The sequence below is a fragment of the Glycine max genome, chromosome 15, assembly GCF_000004515.6.
Source record: "Glycine max cultivar Williams 82 chromosome 15, Glycine_max_v4.0, whole genome shotgun sequence".
Classification (NCBI taxonomy): domain Eukaryota; kingdom Viridiplantae; phylum Streptophyta; class Magnoliopsida; order Fabales; family Fabaceae; genus Glycine; species Glycine max.
Window position 1 is genome coordinate 23,078,072 of NC_038251.2, and position 10,906 is coordinate 23,088,977.

Sequence of the window (10,906 nt, forward strand, 5' to 3'; positions counted from 1 at the left end):
AAGGTGCTGACAGCTTAGAAGCGAGACTAGGGTGAAGCGAGAGGTTCAGCGAGAGGTTCGTGTAAGGGTTCGAAAGGGTTTGAAGCGAGACTAGGGTGAAAGGGCAAGAGGAGGAAGCGCGAAAGGGGAAAGAGGAGGAAGCGCGAAAGGATTTATTAACCCAAACAGATTAAGACGGTTTTTATATTAAACCCGTCGTAAATTTAATTGAAAAAGCACATTCTAAGGCGGTTCCCCAATAAAAGCCACCGCACATCTTTTTAAGGCGGTTCCCCAATAACCGTCGTAGTGCCCGTGTCGTAAAATGCCATTTTTCTAGTAGTGTCATCAAAACCTGCATGATTTACATTCTCCCCTTTTTTGATGATGACAACCACCTATAGGTTAGGAGCAACAACAACAAAAAAATATCTATTTGTATATAGTTTACTCCCCCTTGGTTTTGCAATGATTGCTTATATGAGACAGTTGAAGATTTCATATATAAAAAGCTGTCTCATAAACAATAGATAATTTCCCTTACTCTCTTATCTTTTATTTATCTCTTCCCCTTTGTCAACATCAAAAACAAATCATGAGCAGAGAGGAGAAAACCATTTGTTGCAATGTATGAGAGTCAAGTGATACCAAAAGGCATTAAAACAAACTATTTTGCACCCACAAAAATACATATCCACTATAAAACAATTAAAATATATAATAATAAAAAAATCATCAAAAGTAATCAATAATCAACATAACCTTCAAACACAAACAAATACAATCAATCATCAAACATTTCAAATTAAATTAATTAAATTAACAATCAACTAACTATGCATAATAATTTATATTTTCAAATTTCAAATTTGAAATTTGAAATTTGAAATTTGAAATTTGAAATTTTAAATTTGAAATTTCAAATTTTAAATTTTAAATTTCAAATTTCAAATTCCAACTTCCAACTTCAACTTCTAGTAACTTCCAACTTCAACTTCCAGTAACTTCCACTTCCAACTTCCAACTTCCAACTTCCAACTTCCAACTTCCACTTCCAACTTCAACTTCCAGTAACTTCCACTTCCAACTTCCATTTCCAACTTTCAACTTCCAATCACTTCCACTTCCAACTTCCAAATTTTAATTTCAAATTTCAAATTTCAATTTTCAAATTTAACTTTCAAATTTCAATTTTCAAATTCAAATTTCAAATTTCAATTTTCAAATTCAAATTTCAAATTTCAATTTCAAAATTTCCTTTTCTAAATTTGAAATATTTTTCTTAAAATATGAAACTAATTTGAAAAGTTTAATAGATTCTTTATGCAAGTCATTGAATGCATCTTGAAGTTCATCAAAAGAAATAGATAAGTCATCTCATAGTTAGAAGACATTACCTCTTCAAAGACAATCAAAAACTCAAGCAGAAATAATCATAAAAAACAATCATCAAAGACAATCAAAACTCAATCAAGAAAAATCATCAAAAACTCAATAATTAAAGACAATCAAAACTCAATCAAGAACAATCATAAAAAACTCAATCCAAAGTTAACAATCATAGGCAAAAATAATCAAAAGTAATCAATCAAAGACAAGTGACCTGTTGGTATCATTTGATATCACTTGTTGGGCTTGTTGATTAAGTGGCCTTTGTTTGTTATCTCCATAGATTACATATTCACTATCTTTGGGAAAAATATGAATAAACTTTGATACGTCTCTCGCCATGTGTTTGGAGCAACCGCTATCAATGTATCAACCTTGTTCTTCTCCACTTTCATAGTCTTTCAACATGAGACCCAGATTTATGATTTTATTTTCTGGATCACTTGAAGAATTTATGTCATTATCTTCCCAAGTAATGTATGCTTTCTTTTCTTTCTTTTCTTTGAAATTCCTCTGGTCGGATTTTTCCATTCTTCTTTTAAAGACAGGACAATTGAATCTCATGTGCCCAGGTAGATCGCATTCATAGCATTTTGGGGTTAAGGAGAAATCTTCTTCCTTCTTCTTTTGATTGATGTTTGATTTCCTTTGATTTCTTTTGTTTCTCAGAAACTTATTGAATCTCTTCACAAAATCTGAAATCATCATCTTCTTCTTCTCTAAGTTTTTTTTTATAGTTGTTTTTCTCTCTACCATTGTAGGAATAAAGGGATCAAATTCAATGGCTTCCCATATCTTTAAATCTATGGCTTCAATAAAGATCTAGATTCGGGTTTTCCAATAGTAATAACCCTTGCCATTGAACATAAGTTAGATGAGGTCATATCTATTCTTGAAGTTTCTAAGCTTTATACAAGAATCCCGCTCTAATACCACTTGTTGGACTAGCGGCCTCAATAACTTAAGAAGAGGTGAATTATTTTCCCACTAACAAGCTTTTAACCTCCTTCTAAATAATAGGCTTAGGGCTTAGAATGTTGAAAAAGAAGTCGCAATCAATTTAATAATGTTCTTTAAACATGCAAGACAAAATTGATTGCAATAAAATAAATGAGATAAGGGAAGAGAGAAATGCAAACTCGATTTATACTGGTTCGGCCACTCCCCATGCCTACGTCCAGTCCTCAAGCAACCCACTTGAGATTTTCCATTCTCTTTGTAAAATCCTTATACAAAGTTTGAACCACACAGGGACAACCCATCCCTTGTGTTCAGGAATCCTTACAACTTAAGAGACCCTCGGTCCCTTAATCAATCTCTTTGATTAAGAAGGAGAAGAAGAAGAAGAATTCTCTCTTTAAGAAAAGAATATTACAATTGAAGTTCATGGATGAACTCTTAATGGATTTGCAAGTGTTTGCCCAAGAGTTGTTGAGAGAGCATTTGACAATGAAGTTCTCTTGGAATATTTCTCTCTTGCTTTTTGAAATCAGACACACATATATATAGGCCCTTCGTGCCTTTTCAAAATGGTTTGAAGAGATGTGTCTTTTCAAAAAGATTTTTTTGAAATTCTTCACTGGTAATCAATTACAAGTTTCTAGTAATCGATTACACAATTATATTTTGAAGGGTTATGACTTTTGAATTTGAATTTCTAGAGTTTCGTTGCTGGTAATCGATTACAAACATCTGGCAATCGATTACAGGTTCAAAATTCAAATTCAAAACTTTTTTTAACAACTATTTTCAAACTTGCCTTCTGGTAATCGATTACACTGCCTGGTAGTCGATTACCAGAGCCTTGGATGACTTTGAAACCCTTTGTTTTGAGGCAAGACTTAATCTTGAAGAAATCTTGAAGCAAGACTTTGTTTGTTGAAGCAATCTTATATTAATCTCGAAGCAATGCTTATTCTTTGAAGCAAACTTGTTTGATTCTTCTTTGGCATCATCAAAATCATGTATATATACTATGCAAAACACACAATTATTCAATTGTTTTCAAAATCATTTTAACTCATCACGCCTTAAAGTAATTTAACTCGTCGGGTTCCCACAGTGGATTCCATAATAATACTCGTCGTGCATTAACCCGTCACCCTTAAAGGGTCTTATAGTCGTGTGAGTGTACGGTTCATAGCTCACAACTCAATGCATACAATGTTTCAATACACATGTATCTTACAATTCAACACATATTCAATTTATCACATACACCCAATCTCATTCACAATGTTGTAATCCCAAAACAACATGTTATCACACCTCATGAATCATATACACATCACACGATATTAATATATACATGGCATAAAACATATATATATATATATATATATATATATATATATATATATATATATATATATATATATAAAATCAAACTATATTATTTTAATACTTTTATTGTTACAATGTATATATAACATGTTGATCATCATCGTGGGAAGATACAGGACAAAGACAATAATTTGTATAAAATAAGAAATTAAAGAGTAGATTATTTAGAGTACAATTCATGTTAATTAGAAGGAAAGAAAAACCCAATTTTTAGGAACTTAACACAAGAACACAACAATTTCGCATCGAGATGTCAATTGGCCCATCAAACATATATAATTCACAGTTATAATTGTAAAGATAGAATCAAAATTGTAGAAACACCCCCAAAATTAACCCCAATTTGATTCTCTAAGAATCTCTACACATGTTCACTCTAATCCCAATTGCGATAAACTCATCCCTTACCTCTAAGTGGGCTCACGTGTGTAGTCCGACAGTAATAGCGGTGTCTCTAGCGGTTCCTAAATATTCCTCAAGCATTTCCTTTGATTGATGTGCTAGGATTTTCAAGCGTTAGAGAGAAGGAGAAGGGATTGGAGCCTCAATTTCACTGTCTTCGTGCGAGGGACATTTCTCTCTCTATGGACATTATTTTGGAAATCCCAATGGTGTAAATGTGCACAAATGAGTTTCAAAGGTGGTGTCCAAATTATAAGATAATCCAATGATTAACGAGTCTAGGATCATAGTTTTACCGAAACAAGTTTGGATGAATGAGAGAAAAAGAAAGGATTCTGGAAAAGAAAGAAGGGAGAACGAATTTGGGAGGAAGAAGGAGTATAGAGACTTATCGTAATTGTAAAAGTTGACCTATCTCTATTTATAGCTAGGGTTTTGAATCTACTATTTATTCTATTTTTCTTTATTTTATTATTTCATAAAAAGAGAGCTCCATTTACTCCTTATTAAATAAATAAATAAATAAAACATCCTTTTATTTTCTAAAACACTATTTTTAATTTTCTGAAACATATATTTATTTTATTTACCTCAAATCTATTATTTTAATTAATAAAAACTATTTTCCATCATTCACTTAAATATGAAAACATTATTTTTCTAAAATTCTATTTATTTTTAAATAAAACTCTTCTTATTTATTTTACGAAAAATGGAGTGTTACAACTCTAAATGATCACTTTAGTAATTTAAGTGGTTACATTCGATTGAATTTTATTTTACATTCAAACTTTCACTAGAAACTATAAAAAATGATCATCCTAAATGATTTGATAATAGTATAATATAAATTCTATTCTCTTATAATTGTTTTACATTTGGGGCACACCATAAGATGAAAATTTGTGTTCGTGCTATGGATAAGGTGATTAAGTCTATAATAAATAATAAACAACAGTTAACCCTTTTCCATTGGTGGTTAACTCTAATCATTTTAATATAATGACTCAAAAGTCACATGAACAAGAATTTGTTTGTCTGATGTATGAAGGACTGACTGAACTTATATGAGGAAAGCATGTGTCATATATTTTGAGAATAATTCAACCTTTATCATATGGGGACCATGAAAGCTACATTTACTAGTTAGTTATGCCAAAGTTAAGGTTACCTTGAATTGAATTTCATTTTACATCTAAACTTTCATTAGAAACTACAAAAAATTGATGATCCTAAACGATTTGATAAGTGTTTATACAAATGTTAGCTCTTACTATTCTTAAAATTTAGGCACACTATATGATGAAAATTTGTAATCATGCTATAATAAGGTGGTTAAGTCTATCAAAAATAATTGTTAACATCTTATCATTTATGGTTAACTCTAACTCTTATAATATTATTAGTCAAAAGTCACATATGAACATGAATTTCTTTGGCTCATGCCTAAAAGACTAAGCTTGTATGAGCAAAGCGTATGTCATGTCATCTGAATAAATAATTCTACCTATATCAAGGGAATCATGCAAACTACATTTACTGGCTAGTTATGTACAAAGTTAAGGTTGCATTAGTAAGTTAAGTGGTTACATTCGATTGAATTTTATTTTACATTAAAAAAATTTATTAGAAATTACAAAAAAATGATAATCTTAAATGATTTTATAAGTGTATAATGCACATTTTATCTCTAACTATTGCTTTAAATTTAGTCACACCATATGATGGAATCAAAAGGAACTAAGTTGTTTCTTTTTTTTAGTACAAGAAAGGAATATCTCCATACAAGCAAGGAATGTTATTCTAGCTTCCTCATTTTCAAGAACAAGTTGAACAACATGAGTAAACACATCCAAACCTTCACTAGAAACTACAATAAATAATTATCATAAATGATTTCATATGTGTATAATACACATGTTAACTCTTAGTATTGTTTTAAACTAAGGCACACCTTATGATGAATATTTGTATTCATGCTCGGAATAAGGTTGCTAAGTCTATCATAAATGATAGTTGTTATCATTTGTTGTTAACTCAAAAGTCATATGTGAATACTAATTTGTTTGTCTCATGCCTGAAAGACTATAAACTTGTAGGAGCAAAGCTATGTCATGTCATTTAAGGAAATAATTCTACTTGTATTAGAGAAATCACATAAGCTACTTTTATGGGTTAGTTATGCCCAAAATTAAGGCTAATTTAGTAACTTAATTGGTTGCGCTCAATTTAATTTCTTTATTTATCGAAACATTCATTAGAAACTAAAAAAAATATCAACTAATGACATAGAGTTAACCATTTTTTGATATATAATTAACCATCTATGATACAATATTGACCATAAATTTACATGTATTTATAATATATGAATGAATTTTAAAAAACACCTTAACATTATTTTAACTAGTGATCTATAATTTATATTATTTTAGATTTTAATATTACATATTTAACATCTTATTTTACATGTATTGTTTGTATAAAAAAATGGAAATAAAAATCACAAATTTATTTTTGTTATCGGATTAGATATTTATTTTTATTTTGTGCCTAAAACTTATTCAAAAACCAAAGGGTGCACTTGGTACACACAAAACAATTTTAAGATAGAAAGGAAATTTTGGAGCCTGGTAAGAACTTGAGCATTAGCTCGTAAAGAACCACATTTCCTAAAAGCTAGTGTAGTATGATCATACTCATGAGTTATTATACATTACAACAAACAAAGTTATTTAAAAGAATCAATTATCTACAATTATAAAATAAAGCTCCCACAAGCAGGGTAATAATATTTACAAAAGGTGCACCTACTATAACTGTTGTAAGAAAAATGAAAACACTGAACTACAAGAACACAATAGCAACGGAAAAAAAAGAAGGAAAAGACAACGAAGAATTTTACATGCACATGCAATGCATTATTTTCTACTATGCCAGGAGGATTTAATTGAGATCTTTGTAGCAAAATTAATGTTGCATGTCATTCCCAAGATTGGTCCCAGGATAGTTCTTAGATTAGCACCACATAAACAGAAGCCTACCCAATTGCTTGATTCTTTTTCTTTACTCGGTTCCTTCTCTCTAGTTTCTTCTAATAAGCATCTTTAGGCCAAGCCAACAAAAGAAATGTCAATTATCTATTAGTGGAAGAGATCATATGTAAAGTTCAATGGCAAAGTGTGTATCCATTAGTCACCCAGTTCACAAAAGCATTTGCTAGAAATTCCTCTTGTGTGTTGGACTGTGCATTTTGTAGGTGCACCAAATGTTCAAGTAGTAAAAACTCGGAAGTCTGAGTGTCGATTTCCATAGGGACTTTGTTTTGAACTTGTATTGTATAATTTTTAATTTATAAGGGAAGAAATAAGGAGAGGTAGAAGATAAATAAAGCAAACAGTAAATAATAATAGATAATTATAGAAAAGAAAATAATAGGAAGCAAAATAATCAAGTAGAGAATCCAACAAAATGAGAATGTTAGGACCTAGCATGTCTGGTTTGCCTAAGATGTATGATTTTTAGATTTTTCTTTATCAATTAGGTAACTTTATCCTACCCACATCTATCAGATTACTTGCCCCTGATGTCTCACGATGACAAACCTATTTTACCTATTTATCTACCAAATGTCTTTGCAAAGATTCGATAGACAAAATGCATGAAGCCTTTATTCTAGATGTGTACTTTAATGCATGGACATAATGCAATCATTCTATATCTAACAATGATTTTATTATGATATATTTTTCTTTTTGTTCTATTAGAAGTCATTCTTTGTCGAGTGTCTAACCCCTAAAACTGATGCATGCATATCTTCCTTATATTATTATTAAGAGTTACCCTCTGTCGAGCATCTAACCCCTAAAATAGTGTAAAAATGAATAACGCATGAAATAAAAAAATGGAAAAGATAATAGGATATAAAACACTTATTGCATTGTTAAATATGGAGTACATCATACATCTCTTGACTTTTTAGACCTGCCAGACCCTAACTAGGGGTTTAGCCTTTCATAGCCATGAGGTCCTTACACTGAAATATGGGTATAAGAATTGGTGGAGGAGAAGGGATAAAAGAAGGGAACAAGAGAATGATGAGAGAGAAGAGAGAATTTCCTAAGGAAGAATTCTCAGGCTTTAGGTAGGTATGAGAGTGTTGTGAGACTCGGTGTGTCCTTTCCTTTTGGCTTGACTCCCTTTTTATAGTTGCTGGAGTAGATTTGGGTCTGCGTACTCATGCTTAGCGTGCTCTGCTCGCTTAGCACAGGTGCCAGTTTTCGCGCTTAGCGCAGGTACCAGTTTTCATGCTTAACGCGCGCTGCGCGAGCACATCTTAGGCTGGGCCTGATGCTAAAATCTTCATCTTTTTTCGTATTTTCTACATCTTTTTGCTTTTAATTCCTTCAATTTTTATATATGCAAGTCGTAAATAGAAAAACATCAATTCCTAACAATTAAGCATGAATAACTGCTACATAATTATATTTAAAGATATTTTAACTCTATTTTCATAAAAAAAATAACTCTTATTTAGCAATTATCAGTAGGATAACGATTCAATTTATTCCTTTTCCCGAGAACATTACATAGAATTAGTGTGTGAATTCTGACATAAAGACCAAGTAATTTAACAAGTAAAACACACCCAAACTTGTTAAAAGTTCACACTAGCATAAAACTCATGCAGATCCTAAATGAATGGTAAAAGATTATTATGCAATTTGCACAAAATACATCATCTTTTATCATATCAAAGCAAAGCATACCCTTAGTAGACCAGGAATAGACAAAACTGTTTATTACTTTGTCTTTACCAAAACAATGAACTTCAAATTCATGCTACAAAACTACATATGATGCATCATGTGAATGAAAACTACATGTGTTCACTCTCTTTGCATATCTCCAAAGAGTTATCTCTGAGGCATTGACAGAGTGTACCTACACATACAAAATGAATTGTATATCATACATGTACAAACTCAATGGAGAAAATTAAGCAACAAATGGTAGAACACACCATCATGCAAACAAGCAACACAAGTTCCGGTTTCTATAAACACAATATGAGCTCATTGAACATTTTACCTTGAATTAGTACCAATTTATCATCCACTATAGTGAGAAGTTTAGGTCTCTATATATATATGTTGATCAGATTTTAAAATCCCTAGTTTTACTATCTGTGGTCTATGATATGTATCATCCCAGTTGTTCTCTATTCAATTTTTCTCTTTGGGAGAGATAAGCAAGTTCGAGCCAGGTCATGATATGCTTAGAATAACGAGATTGAGTGTTGCTGGAGGAATGTGCTGGGCATCTATTTACATATAGCTTGCCTATTAAATATATGTAAACAATCATCCTACATGAGACTTGTTGTTGTTACATACAGGGGGAATCTTTTTTGGTAATTTCACTACTAGAATTTTATCAAGTTGGATATCAACAGTAGGCTGATTGAACTTAACTACTAGTATATTATTACTTTTATGTATTTTTAAATCCAAAACTGAAGTCAGAATTTTTGGAGCACACAACCACACATTGAGTATAAAACTTGGAAGTCCCTTGTTTCTACTGATAAGACTCTCAATGATGTAAGTTAGATAGCCATTAGTTACAATGAATTGTTAGTGAATCGACATTAGCGAAGGGTGAAGTATAAAATGTATAAACAAAACAGAAAAGTAAAGAGGAAATTATCTTATCACTTGAGGGGAAACACTGGATTTGGGGAATTGCAGGATGCAGACGCTGAAGGATAACTTCCTTATTCTTTCTGGTAATACATCAGATTGCTATCAATGTGTCCAATCCACAAATTTGGGGAACTAGAAAGGCAAATACAACCAGATTTTCCACCTTCTACCATTCAACAACAATGCCATCTAGTGGCATAGATTCATCAACCAAATCTACACCAAGATGTTTCTTTAAACATTTGATGCATTATAAAATGTTGGTTTAACCCTGTAATCTACCTTGCAACTGCCTTTCTTGTTTGATGCACTACAAAGTCAGTTGTTACAATCTAATTGTGCTTATGTTTTATGCTTGCTTTTTAAGTTTCCAATACTGAAAAAGCAGCAAAATAAATCTTCCAGAAAACATTTGGATATTAGCTTATGAATGACACAAAGTTCGGTAAGAGACAAATAACTAAAATTAAATTAAACTGATATAACATTTGATCATTCAATTAGAAATAACTTTTCAATTTGATTCCAATTTTTCCCTCTAATTTGGATATTAAGACCTCTTCTAAATTTTCAAATTAATTTTTTTAGTTTTTTACTACAAACTATAAATATTCTCTCAACAGCTAATTGTTACACACATTTATTTCATCATTTAATTTGTACCCTTTTTTTTTATTACAATGCCAATAGTTCATTAAGAAGCCCATCAAACATCTCCCAGCAGCTGAATCAACATAAAGTAGGAAGTACAAAAATTTATTTCTGAATTGTGGCGGCATATATGTCCTACAAAGGAGCCATTTCCATACAAAAATTTATCTCCAGATATGCAAAACTAACAATGAGAGAAAACGATGATTAAATAGAGAAATCTATCACAAAACCTTTAAAGTACAAAAAAATGATCAAGAACAAACAATTTTTCCACCTTCTACCATTCAACAAGCAAAAATTATAACAATTATGTAGAAATTCGAGATTTCTCAAAAAAAAAAAAAAGGTGCAAGTATATGACGCAACGCATAAATATAACCAAGAAGTAGATAAGATAAGCCGTGGTTCACCTTCAATCCAATGCGAAGGAGAAG